Raw genomic sequence first — 26,003 nt, 5'->3', positions numbered from 1 at the left:
CATGTGTAATCCATTCACTTGTGTATTCATACTGTCCTTTCCAACCGTATTCGAACGTTTCAAGCTATAGTTAATCAACGTGGACTGACCTCTTACGTGGGATTGCAGGTCTGGACGATGAAATACAAGAGCAGAAGAGTGGTAAGATTAAAGAATGCTCATACTGGTCTAAACACTTAGCTCTATGTGTTTGGAAAGCATAATAATGCAAAGTGGGACTATTTTCGAGAGGAAGAAACAGTGGACCATGTATTACTGTATTGCCAGAAATGTGACACTCACAGTAAGAAGTTTTAAAGAATGCACACAGAGAGACTGGACAGCAAAACATCCGCAATATTGTCAAAAAGAAAATTCTTTTAAAGTCCAGATCTAAACAATTTAAAAAGACACCAGAAGGAGTTGCATCGTTTACAGAAAGCATATGACAGGGTGCCGAGAGAGGAGGCTTGGTATTGCATCAAGAAGTCGGGAGTCGGGAGTTGCAGCAACCTATATAGGAGTGGCGCAGGGTATGTGGGTAGGGAGGACTAACAGCGGTGAGTTGTGCGTTCGGAATGACAGATGGGTTCAAGGTGGAGGTGGCATTACATCAAGGACCGGCTCTGTGCACTTTCTTGTTTGCAATGGCGATGGACAGGTTGACGGGCGAGATCAGCAGGAGTCTCCGTGGACTATGATGTTTGCAGATGACATTGTGATGTGTAGCGAGAGTAGGGTGCAGGTTGAGGAGAGCCTGTAGAGGTGGCGGTATGCACTGGAAAGACGAGGAATGAACGTCAGAAGGCACAAGACGGAATACATATGAAAGGGAAGACGAGTGGAATGGTTAGGATGCAAGGAATAGAGGCGATGAAGGCATATGAGTTTAAATACTTGGGGTCGACTTTCCAAAGTAACGGGGAGTGTAGAAGAGGGGAGAAGACGAGAGTGCAGGCAGGGTGGAGTGGGTGGAGAAGAGTGTGAGGAGTTTTTTGTGACAGAAGGGTTCCAGCAAGAGTTAAAGGGAAGCGTTACAAGATGGTTGTAAGACCAGCTATGTTATACGGTTTGGAGACAGTGACACTGATGAAAAGACAGGAGACGGAGCTGGACTGGCAGAGTTGAAGATGCTAAAGTTTTCATTATGATTGACGAAGAAGCACAGGATTAGGAAAGAGTATATTAGAGGGACAGCTCACGTTGGTCGGTTTGGAGACAAAGCAAGCTAGAGAGCCAGGATTGAGATGGTTTGGACGAGTGTGGAGGGGAAATGCTGGGTATTTTGGGAGAAGGGTGCTGAATATGGAGTTGCCAGGCAAGAGGAAAAGAGGAACGCCAGAGAGTAGGTTTATGGATGTGGTGAGAGAGGACATGCAGGTGGCTGGTGTGCCAGAGCAAGATGCAGCGGACAGGACAAGTATGAAATTGGTGATCCGCTGTGGCGACCCCTAGCGGGAGCAGTTAGAAATCCCTGTCATTTCATTCAACGATTCTGTTTGTATGCATCATGCGGTTGTGCCACAGTAGAAAACGGGAGCATGTTAATCGCATCCGTCCTTCTTAAATGGACTGACTTTATCACGTCATTTTTAATCATTTCCCATTGGCTGCAGTGGCACCGCGTGACTAAAGATAGCCGACGTCTTCTTTTTAATCCCTTTGTTTTTGTACATTAAGTGAGCGATAAGACTTGTATACATCTTACTTATTTGCAGTATGCAAGAACTTTCGTTGTAGAACAATGAGCGGCATGTGGTTTGTGGTGGACCCGTCGATGGTATTTATATGTACGCGAGTGCGGCTCGCAGCTCACCTTCACACCAGTATCGCTTCTCGGCCTTTTGGCTAAGATCAAGTGTAGTATCTTTTCTTATCAGTTTAATATCTGATACGTCTCCTATTCCGGGGACAATATATTAAATTGATTTTTGCAACAGGGATATGGAATCGGGGCTTGCTCCGTCCACTCCACGCATCGACATGGTATTGCAGTACTTCCAGGAACGGTGCACTCCTTTCGTTGTATTGAATATTAAGATATGTTTCTTCAGTTACTGTCTCAATCGGGTCGATCATTGTCTGCACGACACTCTACTTGTGTTCAGACGGATATATGTCATCTTCTTTGACGATAGCCAAGTATGTACGCCGGGAGTTTGATTATTATTAAGAATATTATCAGTCGTGGCGAGGTCACGTCGCGCTAATAACATATCTCCCGGCACTCAAGTAGTGGTTCATTTCCTTTGCGGATACATGTGTAATCCATTTACTTGTGTATTCATACTGTCCTTTCCAACCGTATTCGAACGTTTCAAGCTATAGTTAAACAACGTGGACTGACCTCTTACGTGGGATTGCAGGTCTGGACGATGAAATACAAGAGCAGAAGAGTGGTAAGATTAAAGAATGCTCATACTGGTCTAAACACTTAGCTCTATGTGTTTGGAAAGCATAATAATGCAAAGTGGGACTATTTTCGAGAGGAAGAAACAGTGGACCATGTATTACTGTATTGCCAGAAATGTGACACTCACAGTAAGAAGTTTTAAAGAATGCACACAGAGAGACTGGACAGCAAAATATCCGCAATATTGTCAAAAAAAATTCTTTTAAAGTCCAGATCTAAACAATTTAAAAAGACACCAGAAGGAGTTGCATCGTTTACAGAAAGCATATGACAGGGTGCCGAGAGAGGAGGCTTGGTATTGCATCAAGAAGTCGGGAGTCGGGAGTTGCAGCAAGCTATATGGGAGTGGCGCAGGGTATGTGGGTAGGGAAGACTAACAGCGGTGAGTTGTGCGTTCGGAATGACAGATGGGTTCAAGGTGGAGGTGGCATTACATCAAGGACCGGCTCTGTGCACTTTCTTGTTTGCAATGGCGATGGACAGGTTGACGGGCGAGATCAGCAGGAGTCTCCGTGGACTATGGTGTTTGCAGATGACATTGTGATGTCTAGCGAGATTAGGGTGCAGGTTGAGGAGAGCCTGTAGAGGTGGCGGTATGCACTGGAAAGACGAGGAATGAACGTCAGAAGGCACAAGACGGAATACATATGAAAGGGAAGACGAGTGGAATGGTTAGGATGCAAGGAATAGAGGCGATGAAGGCGTATGAGTTTAAATACTTGGGGTCGACTTTCCAAAGTAACGGGGAGTGTAGAAGAGGGGAGAAGACGAGAGTGCAGGCAGGGTGGAGTGGGTGGAGAAGAGTGTGAGGAGTTTTTTGTGACAGAAGGGTTCCAGCAAGAGTTAAAGGGAAGCGTTACAAGATGGTTGTAAGACCAGCTATGTTATACGGTTTGGAGACGGAGCTGGACTGGCAGAGTTGAAGATGCTAAAGTTTTCATTATGATTGACGAAGAAGCACAGGATTAGGAAAGAGTATATTAGAGGGACAGCTCACGTTGGTCGGTTTAGAGACAAAGCAAGCGAGAGAGCCAGGATTGAGATGGTTTGGACGAGTGTGGAGGGGAAATGCTGGGTATTTTGGGAGAAGGGTGCTGAATATGGAGTTGCCAGGCAAGAGGAAAAGAGGAACGCCAGAGAGTAGGTTTATGGATGTGGTGAGAGAGGACATGCAGGTGGCTGGTGTGCCAGAGCAAGCTGCAGCGGACAGGACAAGTATGAAATTGGTGATCCGCTGTGCCGACCCCTAGCGGGAGCAGTTAGAAATCCGTGTCATTTCATTCAACGATTCTGTTTGTATGCATCATGCGGTTGTGCCACAGTAGAAAACGGGAGCATGTTAATCGCATCCGTCCTTCTTAAATGGACTGACTTTATCACGTCATTTTTAATCATTTCCCATTGGCTGCAGTGGCACCGCGTGACTAAAGATAGCCGACGTCTTCTTTTTAATCCCTTTGTTTTTGTACATTAAGTGAGCGATAAGACTTGTATACATCTTACTTATTTGCAGTATGCAAGAACTTTCGTTGTAGAACAATGAGCGGCATGTGGTTTGTGGTGGACCCGTCGATGGTATTTATATGTACGCGAGTGCGGCTCGCAGCTCATCTTCACACCAGTATCGCTTCTCGGCCTTTTGGCTAAGATCAAGTGTAGTATCTGTTCTTATCAGTTTAATATCTGATACGTCCCCTATTCCGGGGACCATATATTAAATTGATTTTTGCAACAGGGATATGGAATCGGGGCTTGCTCTGTCCACTCCACGCATCGACCTGGTATTGCAGTACTTCCAGGAACCGGGCACTCCTTTCGTTGTATTGAATATTAAGATATGTTTCTTCAGTTACTGTCTCAATCTGGTCGATCATTGTCTGCACGACAATCTACTTGTGTTCAGACGGATATATGTCATCTTCTTTGACGATAGCCAAGTATGTACGCCGGGACTTTGACTATTATTAAGAATATTATCAGTCGTGGCGAGGTCACGTCGCGCTAATAACATATCTCCCGGCACTCAAGTAGTGGTTCATTTCCTTTGCGGATACATGTGTAATCCATTCACTTGTGTATTCATACTGTCCTTTCCAACCGTATTCGAACGTTTCAAGCTATAGTTAAACAACGTGGACTGACCTCTTACGTGGGATTGCAGGTCTGGACGATGAAATACAAGAGCAGAAGAGTGGTAAGATTAAAGAATGCTCATACTGGTCTAAACACTTAGCTCTATGTGTTTGGAAAGCATAATAATGCAAAGTGGGACTATTTTCGAGAGGAAGAAACAGTGGACCATGTATTACTGTATTGCCAGAAATGTGACACTCACAGTAAGAAGTTTTAAAGAATGCACACAGAGAGACTGGACAGCAAAACATCCGCAATATTGTCAAAAAGAAAATTCTTTTAAAGTCCAGATCTAAACAATTTAAAAAGACACCAGAAGGAGTTGCATCGTTTACAGAAAGCATATGACAGGGTGCCGAGAGAGGAGGCTTGGTATTGCATCAAGAAGTCGGGAGTCGGGAGTTGCAGCAACCTATATAGGAGTGGCGCAGGGTATGTGGGTAGGGAGGACTAACAGCGGTGAGTTGTGCGTTCGGAATGACAGATGGGTTCAAGGTGGAGGTGGCATTACATCAAGGACCGGCTCTGTGCACTTTCTTGTTTGCAATGGCGATGGACAGGTTGACGGGCGAGATGAGCAGGAGTCTCCGTGGACTATGATGTTTGCAGATGACATTGTGATGTGTAGCGAGAGTAGGGTGCAGGTTGAGGAGAGCCTGTAGAGGTGGCGGTATGCACTGGAAAGACGAGGAATGAACGTCAGAAGGCACAAGACGGAATACATATGAAAGGGAAGACGAGTGGAATGGTTAGGATGCAAGGAATAGAGGCGATGAAGGCGTATGAGTTTAAATACTTGGGGTCGACTTTCCAAAGTAACGGGGAGTGTAGAAGAGGGGAGAAGACGAGAGTGCAGGCAGGGTGGAGTGGGTGGAGAAGAGTGTGAGGAGTTTTTTGTGACAGAAGGGTTCCAGCAAGAGTTAAAGGGAAGCGTTACAAGATGGTTGTAAGACCAGCTATGTTATACGGTTTGGAGACAGTGACACTGATGAAAAGACAGGAGACGGAGCTGGACTGGCAGAGTTGAAGATGCTAAAGTTTTCATTATGATTGACGAAGAAGCACAGGATTAGGAAAGAGTATATTAGAGGGACAGCTCACGTTGGTCGGTTTGGAGACAAAGCAAGCGAGAGAGCCAGGATTGAGATGGTTTGGACGAGTGTGGAGGGGAAATGCTGGGTATTTTGGGAGAAGGGTGCTGAATATGGAGTTGCCAGGCAAGAGGAAAAGAGGAACGCCAGAGAGTAGGTTTATGGATGTGGTGAGAGAGGACATGCAGGTGGCTGGTGTGCCAGAGCAAGATGCAGCGGACAGGACAAGTATGAAATTGGTGATCCGCTGTGGCGACCCCTAGCGGGAGCAGTTAGAAATCCCTGTCATTTCATTCAACGATTCTGTTTGTATGCATCATGCGGTTGTGCCACAGTAGAAAACGGGAGCATGTTAATCGCATCCGTCCTTCTTAAATGGACTGACTTTATCACGTCATTTTTAATCATTTCCCATTGGCTGCAGTGGCACCGCGTGACTAAAGATAGCCGACGTCTTCTTTTTAATCCCTTTGTTTTTGTACATCAAGTGAGCGATAAGACTTGTATACATCTTACTTATTTGCAGTATGCAAGAACTTTCGTTGTAGAACAATGAGCGGCATGTGGTTTGTGGTGGACCCGTCGGTGGTATTTATATGTACGCGAGTGCGGCTCGCAGCTCACCTTCACACCAGTATCGCTTCTCGGCCTTTTGGCTAAGATCAAGTGTAGTATCTGTTCTTATCAGTTTAATATCTGATACGTCCCCTATTCCGGGGACCATATATTAAATTGATTTTTGCAACAGTGATATGGAATCGGGGCTTGCTCCGTCCACTCCACGCATCGACCTGGTATTGCAGTACTTCCAGGAACGGTGCACTCCTTTCGTTGTATTGAATATTAAGATATGTTTCTTCAGTTACTGTCTCAATCTGGTCGATCATTGTCTGCACGACAATCTACTTGTGTTCAGACGGATATATGTCATCTTCTTTGACGATAGCCAAGTATGTACGCCGGGACTTTGACTATTATTAAGAATATTATCAGTCGTGGCGAGGTCACGTCGCGCTAATAACATATCTCCCGGCACTCAAGTAGTGGTTCATTTCCTTTGCGGATACATGTGTAATCCATTCACTTGTGTATTCATACTGTCCTTTCCAACCGTATTCGAACGTTTCAAGCTATAGTTAAACAACGTGGACTGACCTCTTACGTGGGATTGCAGGTCTGGACGATGAAATACAAGAGCAGAAGAGTGGTAAGATTAAAGAATGCTCATACTGGTCTAAACACTTAGCTCTATGTGTTTGGAAAGCATAATAATGGAAAGTGGGACTATTTTCGAGAGGAAGAAACAGTGGACCATGTATTACTGTATTGCCAGAAATGTGACACTCACAGTAAGAAGTTTTAAAGAATGCACACAGAGAGACTGGACAGCAAAACATCCGCAATATTGTCAAAAAGAAAATTCTTTTAAAGTCCAGATCTAAACAATTTAAAAAGACACCAGAAGGAGTTGCATCGTTTACAGAAAGCATATGACAGGGTGCCGAGAGAGGAGGCTTGGTATTGCATCAAGAAGTCGGGAGTCGGGAGTTGCAGCAACCTATATAGGAGTGGCGCAGGGTATGTGGGTAGGGAGGACTAACAGCGGTGAGTTGTGCGTTCGGAATGACAGATGGGTTCAAGGTGGAGGTGGCATTACATCAAGGACCGGCTCTGTGCACTTTCTTGTTTGCAATGGCGATGGACAGGTTGACGGGCGAGATGAGCAGGAGTCTCCGTGGACTATGATGTTTGCAGATGACATTGTGATGTGTAGCGAGAGTAGGGTGCAGGTTGAGGAGAGCCTGTAGAGGTGGCGGTATGCACTGGAAAGACGAGGAATGAACGTCAGAAGGCACAAGACGGAATACATATGAAAGGGAAGACGAGTGGAATGGTTAGGATGCAAGGAATAGAGGCGATGAAGGCGTATGAGTTTAAATACTTGGGGTCGACTTTCCAAAGTAACGGGGAGTGTAGAAGAGGGGAGAAGACGAGAGTGCAGGCAGGGTGGAGTGGGTGGAGAAGAGTGTGAGGAGTTTTTTGTGACAGAAGGGTTCCAGCAAGAGTTAAAGGGAAGCGTTACAAGATGGTTGTAAGACCAGCTATGTTATACGGTTTGGAGACAGTGACACTGATGAAAAGACAGGAGACGGAGCTGGACTGGCAGAGTTGAAGATGCTAAAGTTTTCATTATGATTGACGAAGAAGCACAGGATTAGGAAAGAGTATATTAGAGGGACAGCTCACGTTGGTCGGTTTGGAGACAAAGCAAGCGAGAGAGCCAGGATTGAGATGGTTTGGACGAGTGTGGAGGGGAAATGCTGGGTATTTTGGGAGAAGGGTGCTGAATATGGAGTTGCCAGGCAAGAGGAAAAGAGGAACGCCAGAGAGTAGGTTTATGGATGTGGTGAGAGAGGACATGCAGGTGGCTGGTGTGCCAGAGCAAGATGCAGCGGACAGGACAAGTATGAAATTGGTGATCCGCTGTGGCGACCCCTAGCGGGAGCAGTTAGAAATCCCTGTCATTTCATTCAACGATTCTGTTTGTATGCATCATGCGGTTGTGCCACAGTAGAAAACGGGAGCATGTTAATCGCATCCGTCCTTCTTAAATGGACTGACTTTATCACGTCATTTTTAATCATTTCCCATTGGCTGCAGTGGCACCGCGTGACTAAAGATAGCCGACGTCTTCTTTTTAATCCCTTTGTTTTTGTACATCAAGTGAGCGATAAGACTTGTATACATCTTACTTATTTGCAGTATGCAAGAACTTTCGTTGTAGAACAATGAGCGGCATGTGGTTTGTGGTGGACCCGTCGGTGGTATTTATATGTACGCGAGTGCGGCTCGCAGCTCACCTTCACACCAGTATCGCTTCTCGGCCTTTTGGCTAAGATCAAGTGTAGTATCTGTTCTTATCAGTTTAATATCTGATACGTCCCCTATTCCGGGGACCATATATTAAATTGATTTTTGCAACAGTGATATGGAATCGGGGCTTGCTCCGCCCACTCCACGCATCGACCTGGTATTGCAGTACTTCCAGGAACGGTGCACTCCTTTCGTTGTATTGAATATTAAGATATGTTTCTTCAGTTACTGTCTCAATCTGGTCGATCATTGTCTGCACGACAATCTACTTGTGTTCAGACGGATATATGTCATCTTCTTTGACGATAGCCAAGTATGTACGCCGGGACTTTGACTATTATTAAGAATATTATCAGTCGTGGCGAGGTCACGTCGCGCTAATAACATATCTCCCGGCACTCAAGTAGTGGTTCATTTCCTTTGCGGATACATGTGTAATCCATTCACTTGTGTATTCATACTGTCCTTTCCAACCGTATTCGAACGTTTCAAGCTATAGTTAAACAACGTGGACTGACCTCTTACGTGGGATTGCAGGTCTGGACGATGAAATACAAGAGCAGAAGAGTGGTAAGATTAAAGAATGCTCATACTGGTCTAAACACTTAGCTCTATGTGTTTGGAAAGCATAATAATGGAAAGTGGGACTATTTTCGAGAGGAAGAAACAGTGGACCATGTATTACTGTATTGCCAGAAATTTGACACTCACAGTAAGAAGTTTTAAAGAATGCACACAGAGAGACTGGACAGCAAAACATCCGCAATATTGTCAAAAAGAAAATTCTTTTAAAGTCCAGATCTAAACAATTTAAAAAGACACCAGAAGGAGTTGCATCGTTTACAGAAAGCATATGACAGGGTGCCGAGAGAGGAGGCTTGGTATTGCATCAAGAAGTCGGGAGTCGGGAGTTGCAGCAACCTATATAGGAGTGGCGCAGGGTATGTGGGTAGGGAGGACTAACAGCGGTGAGTTGTGCGTTCGGAATGACAGATGGGTTCAAGGTGGAGGTGGCATTACATCAAGGACCGGCTCTGTGCACTTTCTTGTTTGCAATGGCGATGGACAGGTTGACGGGCGAGATCAGCAGGAGTCTCCGTGGACTATGATGTTTGCAGATGACATTGTGATGTCTAGCGAGAGTAGGGTGCAGGTTGAGGAGAGCCTGTAGAGGTGGCGGTATGCACTGGAAAGACGAGGAATGAACGTCAGAAGGCACAAGACGGAATACATATGAAAGGGAAGACGAGTGGAATGGTTAGGATGCAAGGAATAGAGGCGATGAAGGCGTATGAGTTTAAATACTTGGGGTCGACTTTCCAAAGTAACGGGGAGTGTAGAAGAGGGGAGAAGACGAGAGTGCAGGCAGGGTGGAGTGGGTGGAGAAGAGTGTGAGGAGTTTTTTGTGACAGAAGGGTTCCAGCAAGAGTTAAAGGGAAGCGTTACAAGATGGTTGTAAGACCAGCTATGTTATACGGTTTGGAGACAGTGACACTGATGAAAAGACAGGAGACGGAGCTGGACTGGCAGAGTTGAAGATGCTAAAGTTTTCATTATGATTGACGAAGAAGCACAGGATTAGGAAAGAGTATATTAGAGGGACAGCTCACGTTGGTCGGTTTGGAGACAAAGCAAGCGAGAGAGCCAGGATTGAGATGGTTTGGACGAGTGTGGAGGGGAAATGCTGGGTATTTTGGGAGAAGGGTGCTGAATATGGAGTTGCCAGGCAAGAGGAAAAGAGGAACGCCAGAGAGTAGGTTTATGGATGTGGTGAGAGAGGACATGCAGGTGGCTGGTGTGCCAGAGCAAGATGCAGCGGACAGGACAAGTATGAAATTGGTGATCCGCTGTGGCGACCCCTAGCGGGAGCAGTTAGAAATCCCTGTCATTTCATTCAACGATTCTGTTTGTATGCATCATGCGGTTGTGCCACAGTAGAAAACGGGAGCATGTTAATCGCATCCGTCCTTCTTAAATGGACTGACTTTATCACGTCATTTTTAATCATTTCCCATTGGCTGCAGTGGCACCGCGTGACTAAAGATAGCCGACGTCTTCTTTTTAATCCCTTTGTTTTTGTACATTAAGTGAGCGATAAGACTTGTATACATCTTACTTATTTGCAGTATGCAAGAACTTTCGTTGTAGAGCAATGAGCGGCATGTGGTTTGTGGTGGACCCGTCGATGGTATTTATATGTACGCGAGTGCGGCTCGCAGCTCACCTTCACACCAGTATCGCTTCTCGGCCTTTTGGCTAAGATCAAGTGTAGTATCTGTTCTTATCAGTTTAATATCTGATACGTCCCCTATTCCGGGGACCATATATTAAATTGATTTTTGCAACAGGGATATGGAATCGGGGCTTGCTCCGTCCACTCCACGCATCGACCTGGTATTGCAGTACTTCCAGGAACGGTGCACTCCTTTCGTTGTATTGAATATTAAGATATGTTTCTTCAGTTACTGTCTCAATCTGGCCGATCATTGTCTGCACGACAATCTACTTGTGTTCAGACGGATATATGTCATCTTCTTTGACGATAGCCAAGTATGTACGCCGGGAGTTTGACTATTATTAAGAATATTATCAGTCGTGGCGAGGTCACGTCGCGCTAATAACATATCTCCCGGCACTCAAGTAGTGGTTCATTTCCTTTGCGGATACATGTGTAATCCATTCACTTGTGTATTCATACTGTCCTTTCCAACCGTATTCGAACGTTTCAAGCTATAGTTAAACAACGTGGACTGACCTCTTACGTGGGATTGCAGGTCTGGACGATGAAATACAAGAGCAGAAGAGTGGTAAGATTAAAGAATGCTCATACTGGTCTAAACACTTAGCTCTATGTGTTTGGAAAGCATAATAATGCAAAGTGGGACTATTTTCGAGAGGAAGAAACAGTGGACCATGTATTACTGTATTGCCAGAAATGTGACACTCACAGTAAGAAGTTTTAAAGAATGCACACAGAGAGACTGGACAGCAAAACATCCGCAATATTGTCAAAAAGAAAATTCTTTTAAAGTCCAGATCTAAACAATTTAAAAAGACACCAGAAGGAGTTGCATCGTTTACAGAAAGCATATGACAGGGTGCCGAGAGAGGAGGCTTGGTATTGCATCAAGAAGTCGGGAGTCGGGAGTTGCAGCAACCTATATAGGAGTGGCGCAGGGTATGTGGGTAGGGAGGACTAACAGCGGTGAGTTGTGCGTTCGGAATGACAGATGGGTTCAAGGTGGAGGTGGCATTACATCAAGGACCGGCTCTGTGCACTTTCTTGTTTGCAATGGCGATGGACAGGTTGACGGGCGAGATGAGCAGGAGTCTCCGTGGACTATGATGTTTGCAGATGACATTGTGATGTGTAGCGAGAGTAGGGTGCAGGTTGAGGAGAGCCTGTAGAGGTGGCGGTATGCACTGGAAAGACGAGGAATGAACGTCAGAAGGCACAAGACGGAATACATATGAAAGGGAAGACGAGTGGAATGGTTAGGATGCAAGGAATAGAGGCGATGAAGGCGTATGAGTTTAAATACTTGGGGTCGACTTTCCAAAGTAACGGGGAGTGTAGAAGAGGGGAGAAGACGAGAGTGCAGGCAGGGTGGAGTGGGTGGAGAAGAGTGTGAGGAGTTTTTTGTGACAGAAGGGTTCCAGCAAGAGTTAAAGGGAAGCGTTACAAGATGGTTGTAAGACCAGCTATGTTATACGGTTTGGAGACAGTGACACTGATGAAAAGACAGGAGACGGAGCTGGACTGGCAGAGTTGAAGATGCTAAAGTTTTCATTATGATTGACGAAGAAGCACAGGATTAGGAAAGAGTATATTAGAGGGACAGCTCACGTTGGTCGGTTTGGAGACAAAGCAAGCTAGAGAGCCAGGATTGAGATGGTTTGGACGAGTGTGGAGGGGAAATGCTGGGTATTTTGGGAGAAGGGTGCTGAATATGGAGTTGCCAGGCAAGAGGAAAAGAGGAACGCCAGAGAGTAGGTTTATGGATGTGGTGAGAGAGGACATGCAGGTGGCTGGTGTGCCAGAGCAAGATGCAGCGGACAGGACAAGTATGAAATTGGTGATCCGCTGTGGCGACCCCTAGCGGGAGCAGTTAGAAATCCCTGTCATTTCATTCAACGATTCTGTTTGTATGCATCATGCGGTTGTGCCACAGTAGAAAACGGGAGCATGTTAATCGCATCCGTCCTTCTTAAATGGACTGACTTTATCACGTCATTTTTAATCATTTCCCATTGGCTGCAGTGGCACCGCGTGACTAAAGATAGCCGACGTCTTCTTTTTAATCCCTTTGTTTTTGTACATTAAGTGAGCGATAAGACTTGTATACATCTTACTTATTTGCAGTATGCAAGAACTTTCGTTGTAGAACAATGAGCGGCATGTGGTTTGTGGTGGACCCGTCGATGGTATTTATATGTACGCGAGTGCGGCTCGCAGCTCACCTTCACACCAGTATCGCTTCTCGGCCTTTTGGCTAAGATCAAGTGTAGTATCTGTTCTTATCAGTTTAATATCTGTTACGTCTCCTATTCCGGGGACAATATATTAAATTGATTTTTGCAATAGGGATATGGAATCGGGGCTTGCTCCGTCCACTCCACGCATCGACATGGTATTGCAGTACTTCCAGGAACGGTGCACTCCTTTCGTTGTATTGAATATTAAGATATGTTTCTTCAGTTACTGTCTCAATCGGGTCGATCATTGTCTGCACGACACTCTACTTGTGTTCAGACGGATATATGTCATCTTCTTTGACGATAGCCAAGTATGTACGCCGGGAGTTTGATTATTATTAAGAATATTATCAGTCGTGGCGAGGTCACGTCGCGCTAATAACATATCTCCCGGCACTCAAGTAGTGGTTCATTTCCTTTGCGGATACATGTGTAATCCATTTACTTGTGTATTCATACTGTCCTTTCCAACCGTATTCGAACGTTTCAAGCTATAGTTAAACAACGTGGACTGACCTCTTACGTGGGATTGCAGGTCTGGACGATGAAATACAAGAGCAGAAGAGTGGTAAGATTAAAGAATGCTCATACTGGTCTAAACACTTAGCTCTATGTGTTTGGAAAGCATAATAATGCAAAGTGGGACTATTTTCGAGAGGAAGAAACAGTGGACCATGTATTACTGTATTGCCAGAAATGTGACACTCACAGTAAGAAGTTTTAAAGAATGCACACAGAGAGACTGGACAGCAAAATATCCGCAATATTGTCAAAAAAAATTCTTTTAAAGTCCAGATCTAAACAATTTAAAAAGACACCAGAAGGAGTTGCATCGTTTACAGAAAGCATATGACAGGGTGCCGAGAGAGGAGGCTTGGTATTGCATCAAGAAGTCGGGAGTCGGGAGTTGCAGCAAGCTATATGGGAGTGGCGCAGGGTATGTGGGTAGGGAAGACTAACAGCGGTGAGTTGTGCGTTCGGAATGACAGATGGGTTCAAGGTGGAGGTGGCATTACATCAAGGACCGGCTCTGTGCACTTTCTTGTTTGCAATGGCGATGGACAGGTTGACGGGCGAGATCAGCAGGAGTCTCCGTGGACTATGGTGTTTGCAGATGACATTGTGATATCTAGCGAGATTAGGGTGCAGGTTGAGGAGAGCCTGTAGAGGTGGCGGTATGCACTGGAAAGACGAGGAATGAACGTCAGAAGGCACAAGACGGAATACATATGAAAGGGAAGACGAGTGGAATGGTTAGGATGCAAGGAATAGAGGCGATGAAGGCGTATGAGTTTAAATACTTGGGGTCGACTTTCCAAAGTAACGGGGAGTGTAGAAGAGGGGAGAAGACGAGAGTGCAGGCAGGGTGGAGTGGGTGGAGAAGAGTGTGAGGAGTTTTTTGTGACAGAAGGGTTCCAGCAAGAGTTAAAGGGAAGCGTTACAAGATGGTTGTAAGACCAGCTATGTTATACGGTTTGGAGACGGAGCTGGACTGGCAGAGTTGAAGATGCTAAAGTTTTCATTATGATTGACGAAGAAGCACAGGATTAGGAAAGAGTATATTAGAGGGACAGCTCACGTTGGTCGGTTTGGAGACAAAGCAAGCGAGAGAGCCAGGATTGAGATGGTTTGGACGAGTGTGGAGGGGAAATGCTGGGTATTTTGGGAGAAGGGTGCTGAATATGGAGTTGCCAGGCAAGAGGAAAAGAGGAACGCCAGAGAGTAGGTTTATGGATGTGGTGAGAGAGGACATGCAGGTGGCTGGTGTGCCAGAGCAAGATGCAGCGGACAGGACAAGTATGAAATTGGTGATCCGCTGTGGCGACCCCTAGCGGGAGCAGTTAGAAATCCCTGTCATTTCATTCAACGATTCTGTTTGTATGCATCATGCGGTTGTGCCACAGTAGAAAACGGGAGCATGTTAATCGCATCCGTCCTTCTTAAATGGACTGACTTTATCACGTCATTTTTAATCATTTCCCATTGGCTGCAGTGGCACCGCGTGACTAAAGATAGCCGACGTCTTCTTTTTAATCCCTTTGTTTTTGTACATTAAGTGAGCGATAAGACTTGTATACATCTTACTTATTTGCAGTATGCAAGAACTTTCGTTGTAGAGCAATGAGCGGCATGTGGTTTGTGGTGGACCCGTCGATGGTATTTATATGTACGCGAGTGCGGCTCGCAGATCACCTTCACACCAGTATCGCTTCTCGGCCTTTTGGCTAAGATCAAGTGTAGTATCTGTTCTTATCAGTTTAATATCTGATACGTCCCCTATTCCGGGGACCATATATTAAATTGATTTTTGCAACAGGGATATGGAATCGGGGCTTGCTCCGTCCACTCCACGCATCGACCTGGTATTGCAGTACTTCCAGGAACGGTGCACTCCTTTCGTTGTATTGAATATTAAGATATGTTTCTTCAGTTACTGTCTCAATCTGGCCGATCATTGTCTGCACGACAATCTACTTGTGTTCAGACGGATATATGTCATCTTCTTTGACGATAGCCAAGTATGTACGCCGGGACTTTGACTATTATTAAGAATATTATCAGTCGTGGCGAGGTCACGTCGCGCTAATAACATATCTCCCGGCACTCAAGTAGTGGTTCATTTCCTTTGCGGATACATGTGTAATCCATTCACTTGTGTATTCATACTGTCCTTTCCAACCGTATTCGAACGTTTCAAGCTATAGTTAAACAACGTGGACTGACCTCTTACGTGGGATTGCAGGTCTGGACGATGAAATACAAGAGCAGAAGAGTGGTAAGATTAAAGAATGCTCATACTGGTCTAAACACTTAGCTCTATGTGTTTGGAAAGCATAATAATGCAAAGTGGGACTATTTTCGAGAGGAAGAAACAGTGGACCATGTATTACTGTATTGCCAGAAATGTGACACTCACAGTAAGAAGTTTTAAAGAATGCACACAGAGAGACTGGACAGCAAAACATCCGCAATATTGTCAAAAAGAAAATTCTTTTAAAGTCCAGATCTAAACAATTTAAAAAGACACCAGAAGGAGTTGCATCGTTTACAGAAAGCATATGACAGGGTGCCGAGAGAGGAGGCTTGGTATTGCATCAAGAAGTCGGGAGTCGGGAGTTGCAGCAACCTATATAGGAGTGGCGCAGGGTATGTGGGTAGGGAGGACTAACAGCGGTGAGTTGTGCGTTCGGAATGACAGATGGGTTCAAGGTGGAGGTGGCATTACATCAAGGACCGGCTCTGTGCACTTTCTTGTTTGCAATGGCGATGGACAGGTTGACGGGCGAGATCAGCAGGAGTCTCCGTGGACTATGATGTTTGCAGATGACATTGTGATGTGTAGCGAGAGTAGGGTGCAGGTTGAGGAGAGCCTGTAGAGGTGGCGGTATGCACTGGAAAGACGAGGAATGAACGTCAGAAGGCACAAGACGGAATACATATGAAAGGGAAGACGAGTGGAATGGTTAGGATGCAAGGAATAGAGGCGATGAAGGCGTATGAGTTTAAATACTTGGGGTCGACTTTCCAAAGTAACGGGGAGTGTAGAAGAGGGGAGAAGACGAGAGTGCAGGCAGGGTGGAGTGGGTGGAGAAGAGTGTGAGGAGTTTTTTGTGACAGAAGGGTTCCAGCAAGAGTTAAAGGGAAGCGTTACAAGATGGTTGTAAGACCAGCTATGTTATACGGTTTGGAGACAGTGACACTGATGAAAAGACAGGAGACGGAGCTGGACTGGCAGAGTTGAAGATGCTAAAGTTTTCATTATGATTGACGAAGAAGCACAGGATTAGGAAAGAGTATATTAGAGGGACAGCTCACGTTGGTCGGTTTGGAGACAAAGCAAGCGAGAGAGCCAGGATTGAGATGGTTTGGACGAGTGTGGAGGGGAAATGCTGGGTATTTTGGGAGAAGGGTGCTGAATATGGAGTTGCCAGGCAAGAGGAAAAGAGGAACGCCAGAGAGTAGGTTTATGGATGTGGTGAGAGAGGACATGCAGGTGGCTGGTGTGCCAGAGCAAGATGCAGCGGACAGGACAAGTATGAAATTGGTGATCCGCTGTGGCGACCCCTAGCGGGAGCAGTTAGAAATCCCTGTCATTTCATTCAACGATTCTGTTTGTATGCATCATGCGGTTGTGCCACAGTAGAAAACGGGAGCATGTTAATCGCATCCGTCCTTCTTAAATGGACTGACTTTATCACGTCATTTTTAATCATTTCCCATTGGCTGCAGTGGCACCGCGTGACTAAAGATAGCCGACGTCTTCTTTTTAATCCCTTTGTTTTTGTACATTAAGTGAGCGATAAGACTTGTATACATCTTACTTATTTGCAGTATGCAAGAACTTTCGTTGTAGAACAATGAGCGGCATGTGGTTTGTGGTGGACCCGTCGATGGTATTTATATGTACGCGAGTGCGGCTCGCAGCTCACCTTCACACCAGTATCGCTTCTCGGCCTTTTGGCTAAGATCAAGTGCAGTATCTGTTCTTATCAGTTTAATATCTGATACGTCCCCTATTCCGGGGACCATATATTAAATTGATTTTTGCAACAGGGATATGGAATCGGGGCTTGCTCCGTCCACTCCACGCATCGACATGGTATTGCAGAACTTCCAGGAACGGTGCACTCCTTTCGTTGTATTGAATATTAAGATATGTTTCTTCAGTTACTGTCTCAATCTGGTCGATCATTGTCTGCACGACACTCTACTTGTGTTCAGACGGATATATGTCATCTTCTTTGACGATAGCCAAGTATGTACGCCGGGAGTTTGACTATTATTAAGAATATTATCAGTCGTGGCGAGGTCACGTCGCGCTAATAACATATCTCCCGGCACTCAAGTAGTGGTTCATTTCCTTTGCGGATACATGTGTAATCCATTCACTTGTGTATTCATACTGTCCTTTCCAACCGTATTCGAACGTTTCAAGCTATAGTTAAACAACGTGGACTGACCTCTTACGTGGGATTGCAGGTCTGGACGATGAAATACAAGAGCAGAAGAGTGGTAAGATTAAAGAATGCTCATACTGGTCTAAACACTTAGCTCTATGTGTTTGGAAAGCATAATAATGGAAAGTGGGACTATTTTCGAGAGGAAGAAACAGTGGACCATGTATTACTGTATTGCCAGAAATGTGACACTCACAGTAAGAAGTTTTAAAGAATGCACACAGAGAGACTGGACAGCAAAATATCCGCAATATTGTCAAAAAAAATTCTTTTAAAGTCCAGATCTAAACAATTTAAAAAGACACCAGAAGGAGTTGCATCGTTTACAGAAAGCATATGACAGGGTGCCGAGAGAGGAGGCTTGGTATTGCATCAAGAAGTCGGGAGTCGGGAGTTGCAGCAACCTATATAGGAGTGGCGCAGGGTATGTGGGTAGGGAGGACTAACAGCGGTGAGTTGTGCGTTCGGAATGACAGATGGGTTCAAGGTGGAGGTGGCATTACATCAAGGACCGGCTCTGTGCACTTTCTTGTTTGCAATGGCGATGGACAGGTTGACGGGCGAGATCAGCAGGAGTCTCCGTGGACTATGATGTTTGCAGATGACATTGTGATGTCTAGCGAGAGTAGGGTGCAGGTTGAGGAGAGCCTGTAGAGGTGGCGGTATGCACTGGAAAGACGAGGAATGAACGTCAGAAGGCACAAGACGGAATACATATGAAAGGGAAGACGAGTGGAATGGTTAGGATGCAAGGAATAGAGGCGATGAAGGCGTATGAGTTTAAATACTTGGGGTCGACTTTCCAAAGTAACGGGGAGTGTAGAAGAGGGGAGAAGACGAGAGTGCAGGCAGGGTGGAGTGGGTGGAGAAGAGTGTGAGGAGTTTTTTGTGACAGAAGGGTTCCAGCAAGAGTTAAAGGGAAGCGTTACAAGATGGTTGTAAGACCAGCTATGTTATACGGTTTGGAGACAGTGACACTGATGAAAAGACAGGAGACGGAGCTGGACTGGCAGAGTTGAAGATGCTAAAGTTTTCATTATGATTGACGAAGAAGCACAGGATTAGGAAAGAGTATATTAGAGGGACAGCTCACGTTGGTCGGTTTGGAGACAAAGCAAGCTAGAGAGCCAGGATTGAGATGGTTTGGACGAGTGTGGAGGGGAAATGCTGGGTATTTTGGGAGAAGGGTGCTGAATATGGAGTTGCCAGGCAAGAGGAAAAGAGGAACGCCAGAGAGTAGGTTTATGGATGTGGTGAGAGAGGACATGCAGGTGGCTGGTGTGCCAGAGCAAGATGCAGCGGACAGGACAAGTATGAAATTGGTGATCCGCTGTGGCGACCCCTAGCGGGAGCAGTTAGAAATCCCTGTCATTTCATTCAACGATTCTGTTTGTATGCATCATGCGGTTGTGCCACAGTAGAAAACGGGAGCATGTTAATCGCATCCGTCCTTCTTAAATGGACTGACTTTATCACGTCATTTTTAATCATTTCCCATTGGCTGCAGTGGCACCGCGTGACTAAAGATAGCCGACGTCTTCTTTTTAATCCCTTTGTTTTTGTACATTAAGTGAGCGATAAGACTTGTATACATCTTACTTATTTGCAGTATGCAAGAACTTTCGTTGTAGAACAATGAGCGGCATGTGGTTTGTGGTGGACCCGTCGATGGTATTTATATGTACGCGAGTGCGGCTCGCAGCTCACCTTCACACCAGTATCGCTTCTCGGCCTTTTGGCTAAGATCAAGTGTAGTATCTGTTCTTATCAGTTTAATAGCTGATACGTCTCCTATTCCGGGGACAATATATTAAATTGATTTTTGCAACAGGGATATGGAATCGGGGCTTGCTCCGTCCACTCCACGCATCGACATGGTATTGCAGTACTTCCAGGAACGGTGCACTCCTTTCGTTGTATTGAATATTAAGATATGTTTCTTCAGTTACTGTCTCAATCTGGTCGATCATTGTCTGCACGACACTCTACTTGTGTTCAGACGGATATATGTCATCTTCTTTGACGATAGCCAAGTATGTACGCCGGGAGTTTGACTATTATTAAGAATATTATCAGTCGTGGCGAGGTCACGTCGCGCTAATAACATATCTCCCGGCACTCAAGTAGTGGTTCATTTCCTTTGCGGATACATGTGTAATCCATTCACTTGTGTATTCATACTGTCCTTTCCAACCGTATTCGAACGTTTCAAGCTATAGTTAAACAACGTGGACTGACCTCTTACGTGGGATTGCAGGTCTGGACGATGAAATACAAGAGCAGAAGAGTGGTAAGATTAAAGAATGCTCATACTGGTCTAAACACTTAGCTCTATGTGTTTGGAAAGCATAATAATGGAAAGTGGGACTATTTTCGAGAGGAAGAAACAGTGGACCATGTATTACTGTATTGCCAGAAATGTGACACTCACAGTAAGAAGTTTTAAAGAATGCACACAGAGAGACTGGACAGCAAAATATCCGCAATATTGTCAAAAAAAATTCTTTTAAAGTCCAGATCTAAACAATTTAAAAAGACACCAGAAGGAGTTGCATCGTTTACAGAAAGCATATGACAGGGTGCCGAGAGAGGAGGCTTGGTATTGCATCAAGAAGTCGGGAGTCGGGAGTTGCAGCAAGCTATATGGGAGTGGCGCAGGGTATGTGGGTAGGGAAGACTAACAGCGGTGAGTTGTGCGTTCGGAATGACAGATGGGTTCAAGGTGGAGGTGGCATTACATCAAGGACCGGCTCTGTGCACTTTCTTGTTTGCAATGGCGATGGACAGGTTGACGGGCGAGATCAGCAGGAGTCTCCGTGGACTATGGTGTTTGCAGATGACATTGTGATGTCTAGCGAGATTAGGGTGCAGGTTGAGGAGAGCCTGTAGAGGTGGCGGTATGCACTGGAAAGACGAGGAATGAACGTCAGAAGGCACAAGACGGAATACATATGAAAGGGAAGACGAGTGGAATGGTTAGGATGCAAGGAATAGAGGCGATGAAGGCGTATGAGTTTAAATACTTGGGGTCGACTTTCCAAAGTAACGGGGAGTGTAGAAGAGGGGAGAAGACGAGAGTGCAGGCAGGGTGGAGTGGGTGGAGAAGAGTGTGAGGAGTTTTTTGTGACAGAAGGGTTCCAGCAAGAGTTAAAGGGAAGCGTTACAAGATGGTTGTAAGACCAGCTATGTTATACGGTTTGGAGACAGTGACACTGATGAAAAGACAGGAGACGGAGCTGGACTGGCAGAGTTGAAGATGCTAAAGTTTTCATTATGATTGACGAAGAAGCACAGGATTAGGAAAGAGTATATTAGAGGGACAGCTCACGTTGGTCGGTTTGGAGACAAAGCAAGCGAGAGAGCCAGGATTGAGATGGTTTGGACGAGTGTGGAGGGGAAATGCTGGGTATTTTGGGAGAAGGGTGCTGAATATGGAGTTGCCAGGCAAGAGGAAAAGAGGAACGCCAGAGAGTAGGTTTATGGATGTGGTGAGAGAGGACATGCAGGTGGCTGGTGTGCCAGAGCAAGATGCAGCGGACAGGACAAGTATGAAATTGGTGATCCGCTGTGGCGACCCCTAGCGGGAGCAGTTAGAAATCCCTGTCATTTCATTCAACGATTCTGTTTGTATGCATCATGCGGTTGTGCCACAGTAGAAAACGGGAGCATGTTAATCGCATCCGTCCTTCTTAAATGGACTGACTTTATCACGTCATTTTTAATCATTTCCCATTGGCTGCAGTGGCACCGCGTGACTAAAGATAGCCGACGTCTTCTTTTTAATCCCTTTGTTTTTGTACATTAAGTGAGCGATAAGACTTGTATACATCTTACTTATTTGCAGTATGCAAGAACTTTCGTTGTAGAACAATGAGCGGCATGTGGTTTGTGGTGGACCCGTCGATGGTATTTATATGTACGCGAGTGCGGCTCGCAGCTCACCTTCACACCAGTATCGCTTCTCGGCCTTTTGGCTAAGATCAAGTGTAGTATCTGTTCTTATCAGTTTAATATCTGATACGTCCCCTATTCCGGGGACCATATATTAAATTGATTTTTGCAACAGGGATATGGAATCGGGGCTTGCTCCGTCCACTCCACGCATCGACATGGTATTGCAGTACTTCCAGGAACGGTGCACTCCTTTCGTTGTATTGAATATTAAGATATGTTTCTTCAGTTACTGTCTCAATCTGGTCGATCATTGTCTGCACGACAATCTACTTGTGTTCAGACGGATATATGTCATCTTCTTTGACGATAGCCAAGTATGTACGCCGGGAGTTTGACTATTATTAAGAATATTATCAGTCGTGGCGAGGTCACGTCGCGCTAATAACATATCTCCCGGCACTCAAGTAGTGGTTCATTTCCTTTGCGGATACATGTGTAATCCATTCACTTGTGTATTCATACTGTCCTTTCCAACCGTATTCGAACGTTTCAAGCTATAGTTAAACAACGTGGACTGACCTCTTACGTGGGATTGCAGGTCTGGACGAAGAAATACAAGAGCAGAAGAGTGGTAAGATTAAAGAATGCTCATACTGGTCTAAACACTTAGCTCTATGTGTTTGGAAAGCATAATAATGGAAAGTGGGACTATTTTCGAGAGGAAGAAACAGTGGACCATGTATTACTGTATTGCCAGAAATGTGACACTCACAGTAAGAAGTTTTAAAGAATGCACACAGAGAGACTGGACAGCAAAATATCCGCAATATTGTCAAAAAAAATTCTTTTAAAGTCCAGATCTAAACAATTTAAAAAGACACCAGAAGGAGTTGCATCGTTTACAGAAAGCATATGACAGGGTGCCGAGAGAGGAGGCTTGGTATTGCATCAAGAAGTCGGGAGTCGGGAGTTGCAGCAAGCTATATGGGAGTGGCGCAGGGTATGTGGGTAGGGAAGACTAACAGCGGTGAGTTGTGCGTTCGGAATGACAGATGGGTTCAAGGTGGAGGTGGCATTACATCAAGGACCGGCTCTGTGCACTTTCTTGTTTGCAATGGCGATGGACAGGTTGACGGGCGAGATCAGCAGGAGTCTCCGTGGACTATGGTGTTTGCAGATGACATTGTGATGTCTAGCGAGATTAGGGTGCAGGTTGAGGAGAGCCTGTAGAGGTGGCGGTATGCACTGGAAAGACGAGGAATGAACGTCAGAAGGCACAAGACGGAATACATATGAAAGGGAAGACGAGTGGAATGGTTAGGATGCAAGGAATAGAGGCGATGAAGGCGTATGAGTTTAAATACTTGGGGTCGACTTTCCAAAGTAACGGGGAGTGTAGAAGAGGGGAGAAGACGAGAGTGCAGGCAGGGTGGAGTGGGTGGAGAAGAGTGTGAGGAGTTTTTTGTGACAGAAGGGTTCCAGCAAGAGTTAAAGGGAAGCGTTACAAGATGGTTGTAAGACCAGCTATGTTATACGGTTTGGAGACAGTGACACTGATGAAAAGACAGGAGACGGAGCTGGACTGGCAGAGTTGAAGATGCTAAAGTTTTCATTATGATTGACGAAGAAGCACAGGATTAGGAAAGAGTATATTAGAGGGACAGCTCACGTTGGTCGGTTTGGAGACAAAGCAAGCGAGAGAGCCAGGATTGAGATGGTTTGGACGAGTGTGGAGGGGAAATGCTGGGTATTTTGGGAGAAGGGTGCTGAATATGGAGTTGCCAGGCAAGAGGAAAAGAGGAACGCCAGAGAGTAGGTTTATGGATGTGGTGAGAGAGGACATGCAGGTGGCTGGTGTGCCAGAGCAAGATGCAGCGGACAGGACAAGTATGAAATTGGTGATCCGCTGTGGCGACCCCTAGCGGGAGCAGTTAGAAATCCCTGTCATTTCATTCAACGATTCTGTTTGTATGCATCATGCGGTTGTGCCACAGTAGAAAACGGGAGCATGTTAATCGCATCCGTCCTTCTTAAATGGACTGACTTTATCACGTCATTTTTAATCATTTCCCATTGGCTGCAGTGGCACCGCGTGACTAAAGATAGCCGACGTCTTCTTTTTAATCCCTTTGTTTTTGTACATTAAGTGAGCGATAAGACTTGTATACATCTTACTTATTTGCAGTATGCAAGAACTTTCGTTGTAGAACAATGAGCGGCATGTGGTTTGTGGTGGACCCGTCGATGGTATTTATATGTACGCGAGTGCGGCTCGCAGCTCACCTTCACACCAGTATCGCTTCTCGGCCTTTTGGCTAAGATCAAGTGTAGTATCTGTTCTTATCAGTTTAATATCTGATACGTCCCCTATTCCGGGGACCATATATTAAATTGATTTTTGCAACAGGGATATGGAATCGGGGCTTGCTCCGTCCACTCCACGCATCGACATGGTATTGCAGTACTTCCAGGAACGGTGCACTCCTTTCGTTGTATTGAATATTAAGATATGTTTCTTCAGTTACTGTCTCAATCTGGTCGATCATTGTCTGCACGACAATCTACTTGTGTTCAGACGGATATATGTCATCTTCTTTGACGATAGCCAAGTATGTACGCCGGGAGTTTGACTATTATTAAGAATATTATCAGTCGTGGCGAGGTCACGTCGCGCTAATAACATATCTCCCGGCACTCAAGTAGTGGTTCATTTCCTTTGCGGATACATGTGTAATCCATTCACTTGTGTATTCATACTGTCCTTTCCAACCGTATTCGAACGTTTCAAGCTATAGTTAAACAACGTGGACTGACCTCTTACGTGGGATTGCAGGTCTGGACGAAGAAATACAAGAGCAGAAGAGTGGTAAGATTAAAGAATGCTCATACTGGTCTAAACACTTAGCTCTATGTGTTTGGAAAGCATAATAATGGAAAGTGGGACTATTTTCGAGAGGAAGAAACAGTGGACCATGTATTACTGTATTGCCAGAAATGTGACACTCACAGTAAGAAGTTTTAAAGAATGCACACAGAGAGACTGGACAGCAAAACATCCGCAATATTGTCAAAAAGAAAATTCTTTTAAAGTCCAGATCTAAACAATTTAAAAAGACACCAGAAGGAGTTGCATCGTTTACAGAAAGCATATGACAGGGTGCCGAGAGAGGAGGCTTGGTATTGCATCAAGAAGTCGGGAGTCGGGAGTTGCAGCAAGCTATATGGGAGTGGCGCAGGGTATGTGGGTAGGGAAGACTAACAGCGGTGAGTTGTGCGTTCGGAATGACAGATGGGTTCAAGGTGGAGGTGGCATTACATCAAGGACCGGCTCTGTGCACTTTCTTGTTTGCAATGGCGATGGACAGGTTGACGGGCGAGATCAGCAGGAGTCTCCGTGGACTATGATGTTTGCAGATGACATTGTGATGTGTAGCGAGAGTAGGGTGCAGGTTGAGGAGAGCCTGTAGAGGTGGCGGTATGCACTGGAAAGACGAGGAATGAACGTCAGAAGGCACAAGACGGAATACATATGAAAGGGAAGACGAGTGGAATGGTTAGGATGCAAGGAATAGAGGCGATGAAGGCGTATGAGTTTAAATACTTGGGGTCGACTTTCCAAAGTAACGGGGAGTGTAGAAGAGGGGAGAAGACGAGAGTGCAGGCAGGGTGGAGTGGGTGGAGAAGAGTGTGAGGAGTTTTTTGTGACAGAAGGGTTCCAGCAAGAGTTAAAGGGAAGCGTTACAAGATGGTTGTAAGACCAGCTATGTTATACGGTTTGGAGACAGTGACACTGATGAAAAGACAGGAGACGGAGCTGGACTGGCAGAGTTGAAGATGCTAAAGTTTTCATTATGATTGACGAAGAAGCACAGGATTAGGAAAGAGTATATTAGAGGGACAGCTCACGTTGGTCGGTTTGGAGACAAAGCAAGCGAGAGAGCCAGGATTGAGATGGTTTGGACGAGTGTGGAGGGGAAATGCTGGGTATTTTGGGAGAAGGGTGCTGAATATGGAGTTGCCAGGCAAGAGGAAAAGAGGAACGCCAGAGAGTAGGTTTATGGATGTGGTGAGAGAGGACATGCAGGTGGCTGGTGTGCCAGAGCAAGATGCAGCGGACAGGACAAGTATGAAATTGGTGATCCGCTGTGGCGACCCCTAGCGGGAGCAGTTAGAAATCCCTGTCAT

General features: G+C 45.5%; 11 non-coding genes across 11 annotated transcripts; all 11 read left to right on the top strand.

The window, feature by feature from the left end:
* The first annotated feature begins 1,807 nt into the window (after positions 1-1,807).
* Positions 1,808-1,999, top strand: LOC130125796 (U2 spliceosomal RNA). Its single transcript, XR_008811642.1, has one exon. It is a non-coding gene; the product is annotated as a U2 spliceosomal RNA (small nuclear RNA).
* Positions 2,000-4,015: 2,016 nt separating this feature from the next.
* On the top strand, positions 4,016-4,207 carry LOC130125795 (U2 spliceosomal RNA). The gene has a single exon (XR_008811641.1). It is a non-coding gene; the product is annotated as a U2 spliceosomal RNA (small nuclear RNA).
* A 2,045-nt stretch (positions 4,208-6,252) lies between these two features.
* LOC130125749 (U2 spliceosomal RNA) lies at positions 6,253-6,444 on the top strand. Its single transcript, XR_008811595.1, has one exon. It is a non-coding gene; the product is annotated as a U2 spliceosomal RNA (small nuclear RNA).
* Positions 6,445-8,489: 2,045 nt separating this feature from the next.
* Positions 8,490-8,681, top strand: LOC130125744 (U2 spliceosomal RNA). Its single transcript, XR_008811591.1, has one exon. It is a non-coding gene; the product is annotated as a U2 spliceosomal RNA (small nuclear RNA).
* A 2,045-nt stretch (positions 8,682-10,726) lies between these two features.
* On the top strand, positions 10,727-10,918 carry LOC130125694 (U2 spliceosomal RNA). Its single transcript, XR_008811543.1, has one exon. It is a non-coding gene; the product is annotated as a U2 spliceosomal RNA (small nuclear RNA).
* A 2,045-nt stretch (positions 10,919-12,963) lies between these two features.
* LOC130125794 (U2 spliceosomal RNA) lies at positions 12,964-13,155 on the top strand. The gene has a single exon (XR_008811640.1). It is a non-coding gene; the product is annotated as a U2 spliceosomal RNA (small nuclear RNA).
* A 2,016-nt stretch (positions 13,156-15,171) lies between these two features.
* LOC130125692 (U2 spliceosomal RNA) lies at positions 15,172-15,363 on the top strand. Its single transcript, XR_008811541.1, has one exon. It is a non-coding gene; the product is annotated as a U2 spliceosomal RNA (small nuclear RNA).
* Positions 15,364-17,408: 2,045 nt separating this feature from the next.
* On the top strand, positions 17,409-17,600 carry LOC130125793 (U2 spliceosomal RNA). The gene has a single exon (XR_008811639.1). It is a non-coding gene; the product is annotated as a U2 spliceosomal RNA (small nuclear RNA).
* Positions 17,601-19,643: 2,043 nt separating this feature from the next.
* LOC130125753 (U2 spliceosomal RNA) lies at positions 19,644-19,835 on the top strand. Its single transcript, XR_008811600.1, has one exon. It is a non-coding gene; the product is annotated as a U2 spliceosomal RNA (small nuclear RNA).
* Positions 19,836-21,878: 2,043 nt separating this feature from the next.
* Positions 21,879-22,070, top strand: LOC130125728 (U2 spliceosomal RNA). Its single transcript, XR_008811576.1, has one exon. It is a non-coding gene; the product is annotated as a U2 spliceosomal RNA (small nuclear RNA).
* Positions 22,071-24,113: 2,043 nt separating this feature from the next.
* Positions 24,114-24,305, top strand: LOC130125726 (U2 spliceosomal RNA). The gene has a single exon (XR_008811574.1). It is a non-coding gene; the product is annotated as a U2 spliceosomal RNA (small nuclear RNA).
* Positions 24,306-26,003: the final 1,698 nt, after the last annotated feature.

The sequence above is a fragment of the Lampris incognitus genome, chromosome 15, assembly GCF_029633865.1.
Source record: "Lampris incognitus isolate fLamInc1 chromosome 15, fLamInc1.hap2, whole genome shotgun sequence".
Classification (NCBI taxonomy): Eukaryota; Metazoa; Chordata; class Actinopteri; order Lampriformes; family Lampridae; genus Lampris; species Lampris incognitus.
This window is presented reverse-complemented; position numbering and strand designations above follow the sequence as displayed.